At 37.4% G+C, this 8,412-nt stretch overlaps 1 long non-coding RNA gene across 1 annotated transcript; it reads right to left on the minus strand.

Annotated features, from left to right (window-relative positions):
• Positions 1-1,255: 1,255 nt before the first annotated feature.
• Positions 1,256-6,249, minus strand: LOC129349456 (uncharacterized). Its single transcript, XR_008602471.1, has 3 exons — positions 5,950-6,249; positions 5,181-5,339; positions 1,256-4,247 (listed from the first exon to the last, which is right to left on the minus strand). It is a non-coding gene; the product is annotated as an uncharacterized LOC129349456 (long non-coding RNA).
• Positions 6,250-8,412: the final 2,163 nt, after the last annotated feature.

The raw sequence follows: 8,412 nt of genomic DNA on the forward strand, positions 1-8,412 counted from the left end.
GAAACATTTAATAAAACTTTTAAAAAGAAAATTAAACATTAAATACAATTAAATTATATTAGACAAAATATTTAATTAGATAATTAAACGGAAGATACAAAGCATGTAATTATGAAATTAAACAAAAATATTAAACATTAAAGATGAAATATTTTAGATAATTAAACATTTAAAAAATGCAATTAAACAAGAATATTTTACTTTTAGAAAAATACAAAACATTTAGATTATTAAACCTTTAAAAGTCAAAACTAATTAAAAAATTAAATGTTTAATTAGAAAATTAAAACTTAAAGACAAAACTTTAAATAGGAATTAAACAGAAAATACAATGAAGCATTAAAAAAGAAAATTAAACATTAAAAGGTGGTAGAACATTTAAAAAGAAAAACCTTAACAAAGATTTAATTGAAAAATTAAACATTGGGAAAGAAAAGGAAATTTTTCAAACAAGCCGATAAAACATTTGAAAAAACAAACATTAAAAAGACAAAACATTTCAAAATCAGATCAGACATTAGAACAGAATAAAAGGTGAGAAAAGAGCAAAACTAAACATTTAAGAAGAATCAAACTAAAGACAAAACCTTTGAAAGGGCACCAGTTAAACTTTAGAAGATCAAATTAAACAGAAGAAACAATAAAATGATCAAAAGAGGAAAAACAGATAAAGACCTTAAAGTGTTTTCTAGTCTGAAATGAAAACATCAAGTTGTTTCTTCAAACATTTCCTCTTTCTATGTTCTTGGTTTGATTGTGGACAGATTTACTCAGAACTCATTTCAGAAAACTGATTTCCAGATAAAGTCTAATAGTAGTTGAAGGCATCGATCAAACTAATTTTACCTTCTGATCTCCACAAACTTTACTGTTCAGTGAAGAGAATCAAAGTTTGTTCAGGATTTCTAAAAAACCCACAGGTGAAGGTCTGAGAAGAACTCGGATGGTCTAAATGTGAAATCAAGACTCATGGTCACAAGTTTTAAGGCTTCTGTTAACCATAAAGTTCAAACTAACAGAGAAGTACTGAGAAATGTTTAAGATTTCAGTCCTCAGACTGTCTAAAGGTTCAAACTAACAGAGAAGTACTGAGAAACTTTTAAAACTTCAGCCCTCAGACTGTCTGAAGGTTCAAATTAACAGAGAACTACTCAGGAACTTAGAGGATTTCAGTCCTTGGACTGTCTGAAAGTTCAAACTAACAGAGAAGTACTGTGGGACTTAGAAAATTTCAGCCCTCAGACTGTCTGAAAGCTCAGGTCCTGAGGACTCGGGAGGTGTGGAGGCTTTGGAAAGTCTTGGAACTGAGGGTTCCACCCTCTAGCACAAAGGCTGAAGTCCAACCTCCTGAAAAAAACGGTCGAGTCGAGACACGAGTTAAAAAAAAAACTTGAAAATGACAAAAAATAGATGATAAATGCGCAAAAAAAAGTAGAAATTAGTATCTGAGCGAGTAGCTCAGGGGATAAGAAGACGGACTACCAACTGGAAGGTCGCAGGTTCAAGACCCACCACCGGCCTTTTTCTTTCTTCGTCTTTGTCAGGATTTTGATAAAATTCAAGAAGGGTCTGGTCTTGAACCAGCGACCTGCAGCTCCATAGGCAAATCCTTAACTCACTGAGCTACAGATCAGATGAAAAGACATAATTTCGTCGTCCCTTTGTCATCGTAGTTTCCAAGTGACCACACGGGTGGAGCCAAGGTGGAGTCTGGGTGGAGTCAGGGCGGAGAGTAGGCGGGGAGGTGGGTGGCGGCCTCCCCCCTCTACTCCCCCACTGCCCACCACACCTTCCCCCACCCGACGAGTTCTTCAAGTCTCCACGAGTTCTTCGAGTCTCGACAGGTTTTCCCGAGTTTCTGGAGTTTCCACCAGGTCGGAGGCAGAACAAGTTGTCATGAAGAGGTGTTGAAGTCGGCCAGGATGGACTGACTTTTTACAGCAACTAGAAGGAAGATGACTAGAAGATCAGGTCTTTGACCACCATCCATAAAATCCATGGAGTCGGCTCCAGAGAAATGAAAGAAGGTCAACTTTTATCAACCTCCATCCAGATGTTCAACTCGATATCTTTACTTTGAGATTTTTAGCACCACAAACCTTTAGTATCACACTTTATTATCCTTTATTAGGACTTTCATGGAATCCACCAGCAGATTTAGTTTTTGTTGAGAAACTTTATTCTTGTCGTCGTGGGACTGTAGTATTTAAAACTGTTCCTTCTATTTGACCTCATGTTTATTAGTTTTAGTGGAGAAAGTTTGAATTGTCAATTAGTCTCTTAAAAACTAAATAATAAATTGGATTAGTCAAGAGGTTTAAATTTCTTACTTTGTCATATTTTAAATACGACAAAACAATATAAAAATAAAGCATCTTGAAACAATTTGACCTGTAATTGGCATTATATAAATGAAATTCAATTAAAATGGTATGTATCTTGTAATGTTGGAGTAATTCAGCCATATATATTAGAAAACACATTTTTTTAGTCCATTAATCTGTCGTTTTCTCCAGTAATTCATTTCTTGTTTTGGTTTATAAAGTGTCAAGCCCAAATATATTCCGTTTACGGTAATAAAAACCAAAAAGATTTACATTCATGATGCAGGAATCAGGCAGTTTTTCACTTTTTATCTTAGTTTAGTCAGAAAGATAGTTGATAATGTGTGAATTGTTGCAGATTGTGAGCCGTAGAAGGTTTTAATCTTTGGGGCCGAGTGTCAGAAAACAGTTAGAAACCAACATCAACAAAGCACTCAACAAAGATTTGAACATCATTAAAGGGAAATCCAACTTTTGCATGACAATGTCTAATTAAAGGACATTAATTTCCAATGTAAATGTGTGATATTCATCCTCTGGAGCTTTCTCTTCACATTGTCTTCCACCTGGACTGGTTTGGTCAAGAGCATGTGCAACAAACATTTGAAAAACTGCACTTTAACGTCAATGAATGACACTGAAGTTTAATCTCTACATAAATGAGACTGAGTCTGGATGTGCTGCTCTGTCATTAACTCCTAAGTTTAGGGAAAGTTCAAACAAAAGAGGACAGTTCAGATAAGACTTGAGAATGAGCTTATTTTGAACAAACATCTCAGACTTTCTGAGCCTCAGCACCTCCAGCAAGGTATTTTAACAACAAGCAACTCAAGAGATCCAGAAGTTGGAGAGAGTTAGCTTTAGCTGAGCCAAAGAACATATGGGACGCTAACCTAGCAAACATTTCAGACTTTTCTCTGTGAATTCTGAGAAATAATTTACTATTTAATGACAGAGCTACACATCTTAACTCAGTCTCATTAAAACAGACTCTAATTCAGTGTCATCCATCCATATTAAAGTGCAGTTACCCAAAATGTTTGCTGCATGAGCTCCAACAAAACCTGTCCAGGTAGAAGGCCACTTTGACAAACAGGAAGCGGAAGATTCCAAGCAGATTTATAGAAGGGGGAACCAGACTGTACTAAGTGTCTCGAGTATAGAGGGGTGTTTTGTGGGTTTTTAAGGCTGATAATGATTATTAGTGAGACATTTGGAGTAGATATTCATTTGCAGTAAATGAAAGTATTTAAAATCTTGAGTTAAACTTAGAAGAACACAAACTCTAACAGAAAACTTTGTTGATACGTTTTTGTTTTGTTTACAGATGTTAAAAGAGTTTTATTCGTTACGTATAACCAATCAAATCACTCCAGAAGACAGAGCGACCACAGGTAGATAAAGGTTCAGAGCCAAAGTAGCACCATTTTTAAATGTATTACCGTAAATCAGTAAAAAATAAAATACTGATAATCAGTAAATCAGTCAGCCCACAATTACTACAATTCTACAATGTATGTCTCTTTCCTTTGACTTGTTATTTGTACAATATACGATGTATATGATGGCGTTTTTTCCATACCAAAGGCTATACTATGATGTTTTCTAAGAGACATACGATGCTACTGTGTTTGTTCTGGCCCTGGGCTGCTGCACTCCTCCTCTGTTGTTTTCTGGATTGTACTCCGCTGCATGCCTTCGTCCACCCAGCCTCCGTTGACTCGTCCCGCCTGCCGTCTCTGGAGCTGAAGCTGGATTAGAACAGACCAAAGTACAGTTCAATCATGATGACAGCTGCCTCTCAAAAGGCTCCTTCATCTGGCAGGTGGCGGCACTTCTTCTGAGGGGAAGCTGAGCTGGCCCGGCAGAACTTTGGAGATGTGTTCCAGTGGTTGGTGGATGTGTGGGGAGATCGAGAGGGACCTTTGAATTCAGAAAGGAAAACAGGGAACCCATTGGTAGTTTTAGTTTAGGGTGCTACTGCGGTGTGTTTTTGGGTTTTAAGAGGTGAACAGGAAGAGTTTTTTTTCATATTGATTATCTTTTACTTTGTTCCTGGTTGGAATGCCCATCAATGTCAACATGAAGTTCACTTTTAGTTCTGTTGATTTATTTTTATTTTACTAACACCCATTTGTTTTTAACCCCCTCACATGTTGTGTTGTTGTAAACTTCCTCTTTCAAATAAATTCTTGTCTAACCCTCTGGAAACCAGCGTTTGGACTGTTTTTGTGTTGCTCCTCACCTACTGACAGCTGTGGACTAAAAGCTATACTGTGACGTTTTTAGAGCGACATGCTATACTATGATGTTTGCTGGGCGACACGCTATACTATAGGCTTTTTTTAATTGACATATTACTGTGACGGTTTTTTTGTTTTTGTTTTTTTTGTTTTTTTAGCAACATATAAGAATTCAAACTGTTTTAAAAGTTACTATACTTTTACTTGTGCAATGAAATTATTATTCTATGGCATTTTTTAGATGACATATTATACTCTGATGTTTTCTTTAAATACATACTATTTGACAATATACTGCACTATGACATTTTTTGAACCACATATCATACATGACAATTTTAGGCAACATCCTATCATTTTGCGCTTTTTGAACCACATAATACTCTAATCTTTTTTTTTCTTGCCAACATGCTGTACTATGAACTACAGGCCATACTATGTTATTCTTGAGTAAAGCATACTATACTTTGACATTTTCTGAACTACATCCTATACTATGGCATTATACACAGAGTGCTTTGGTTACATGTTGATTTATAATCTAGATTTTTTTTCTGTTTTGTTTTTTGACGGGATTACCAGAGACCTGACTGTGAACACCGTTGACACCCACCTCAGGGAGATGCTGCCTAAGATCTCAAGGCTGCTTGGTCATGGTCTTTCTGGCACGTACTCTTCCAAGATGAGCCGGGAAGTTTAACACTGATGGAATGACACCAGGTCTAAGCCAACAAACTTCCAATTCCTCCTCAACCCATAGTCTCTGGGAAACCTACATGGAGTAAGAAAAGTAGACAAAGTAATTAAGTCTGTACACAATATATTAAAAAAGAAATCATGCTAATAAATTAAGTACAAAGAACCGAATTCACCAATATACTGGAGACCAGAGCTATTTAATTTGATAAGTATAACCTTGTTTAGTAACATTTCAATTATTTGAGAGCAGTCCTAAAGAACTGCCTGTAATCCTAATCATAAAATGGGTTTGGAGGAAGAACATAGATGGTAATCTGGATATACATGAGTTAGGCTTTATAACTACTATTGGTAGTATTGGTGGTAGTAATAGCAATGTGACTACTACTAGTAGTAGTGGTGGTGATACTGGCACTGCTACTACAAATTGTAATACTATTACAAATGCTGATACTACTTCTACGACTCTAACAGCTGTTTATACTACTACTGCTGCTTGTACTTTTAGTATTACTACTACTGCTTGTACAACTATACTACAGCTACTATTAATCGTCTGGTATTTGGTTGTCAAGCTGCTAGCTCGCCTTAGTGTTTTGCTAGTGGCTAACTCGTTAGCTCTCATAGACTGGAAGCTCTCAACAAGATTTCATAATGAAAAAAGAGCCAAAAACTATTCTTACCTATGAAAAGTCATTCCAAGTTTCCTTGTCTCAATCGTACGACGTAGTGTGTAACTGTATGCAGCACAGTGAGCCGGCATACTTGTTGTTTCCGTTTTCACGCCGTCTACATCAACAGAATGCACTGAAACTTTGCCCCCACTAGCTTAGCCTCGCTGTAGCACGCAGCTCAAAGGGGGCGTGTCCTATCTACTCATTCATATCTATGACAACAATGGTGGCTGCACATAAGGACGCCTGAAGTTGATTAGCTGCGTAAATACCATTATATACAGTCTATGGTAAATACGTATGTGAATCGCATCATTGGCTGCAGCAGCCAGTCACTGATCACTCATTGACTCACATTGAAAAATAGCACAGAATGAATTGTTACGTGTTTATTTTATTTACAATTTAGGTTGGATTTTTATTTTTTTTTTATTGTGCAGATTTTCTGTGCGCGGAGACCGTGTCAGCAGTGCGCAATTGCGCACGCGCGCAGCTTAAAGGGAACAGTGGTGACATTTCATAGCAGTAAAAGTATTCCGATCCTTTACTTTAAAAAATGTCAAAATACTGCTTTACAAGTCCTGCATGTATTGCATGTTTTACAAATAGCTTTATTTAAAATCCGTTTTTAGTACTTATGTAAATAGATATTAAATGTTTTATGTTCATTGTTAGACGTAGGAACTTGACCGTGGCTGTAGATGCTGGAAAAAATAAAATAGAATCTATGAAAAATCCGACTTGTGTAAAAAGTATTTGCAGCAAAATGTAGCAAAGGTATAAAAGGCCTCTCCTGGTGACAGTTAAGTGTTTATCTTGTTTTCATGCCCACGTGGTGTTGTGATATAATGAGTGAAATGGGCAGTCAACACCACAGCTGAACATTTCCACCGTGAACTTTAAATGTGTACGGCTGAATTACTCCTGTACAACAAGCTGTCATTTTGTAAATTTTACAGTGTTTAAGCAGAGCCATAGGTTAGCTAGTGAGCTGCTGTGAGTGAGGAGGGTGAGTGGAGAGAGAAGAAGGGGCTATGTCGACCCTCATCATTCTAGAGGAAGCAGTGAGTTACATCCAGCCATTTTAATGGAGGAAGGGATTCTTTTGATCAAAAAATATGTAACTTTGACACACAGAAATTAGTTTTTAGGGGTTGAATCAACAATCAGAGATGGACCGTAAAGTAAAGGCTGGTTTGAGTGATGAGAGTGATGTATGTGACATCGTTAGACCACGAGGCATCAATGTGTCAGCAGCATGTCACTGTCACTGGAGGGTGTCTACTTTTTATATACAGTTTTATTTACAGGGACAGCAGATAAAACTAAGGAGTTGCGAGGTGATAAATGGAAGAGGCAAAAGTGGAAAAAACAAAGTTCTGATACACAAGTCTGTTTTAGGTTTGGTTTTTGGTAAGATATTGGATCATTTGTACAATTATTGAAGCACAAGAAAAACTTATGGAAATTTGGTGACAATTTGGTTTTCTTGGAGCTGTTAATAACTCACAAACATATTAAAAATGATCTCCAATACAAGCAGCTCTTTGTAAGACACCTGAAGTAAATAAAGCTGGAAACCACCAGCATAATCTTTAGCAAATTGTTGTCTTTTAAAAGCTTATTATACTAATCGCTGTGTGAACTATTATTGATAAAGGTAATTAAAATTGTCAAATATATGTAGTGGAGTAGAATGCACAATCTTTGAAATGTGTTCAGAAGGGAAATATAAAGACATACTAAATCGAAATACTCAGTAAATGTCAGGCCTACCGCTGCAGGCTCTGGATAGGGCTCCTCCTTCTCCCCACCTTTCTATTTTTCCCTGATTAGGTGTGCTTGGCATAGTCTGCAGCGGCAGGTAATTACTATTCACAGTCAGTATCAACGGAAGCACGAGCAGGTGGCTTGGAGCCAATCAAGACTCTCCCCTTCTACAATATAAGCAGATGCCACTCTTCATTCTAAGTCAGACCTTGAAAGCGACTAGTCAGTTTTCGAGTCATTCGCTCCGGTTTTCATCCTTTGAAGAATTTTAGTAACTTGTGTTTCTGTCTCTCCCTAGTCTGGACTTCCACCTGTTCGCACACCATCCGCTCCTATATCTGGACTCATCTGACTTCTGGTTCCTCCTTCGTCAGCTCGACTCCTTCACCTCTTTGTCCTGAAGTCCCCTCCGAATATTCACCTGGATCATCCACCCGTCTTCCCGACGACGTCTCCCCTCACATCACACCAGCCGCCGCAGTCCTTACCCCCTGTTGTGCTTCCCAGCTCTCCAGTCTCCACCAAGTCAGCTTGCCAAGCTAAACCTCAATCCAGGCCCTCCAGACTAGTTAGTTTCCGACTACTGCAGGTAGTGTTGTTTATTTTTGTGGGTTAGTTCCCCTTTTGTATGGTGTTTGTTACGCCAGTTTATTTACATTTGTTATTTCTAGTTACATTAGTATTCTCATCATTGTAATCTGC

Source organism: Amphiprion ocellaris, chromosome 8, assembly GCF_022539595.1.
Source record: "Amphiprion ocellaris isolate individual 3 ecotype Okinawa chromosome 8, ASM2253959v1, whole genome shotgun sequence".
NCBI lineage: Eukaryota > Metazoa > Chordata > Actinopteri > Pomacentridae > Amphiprion > Amphiprion ocellaris.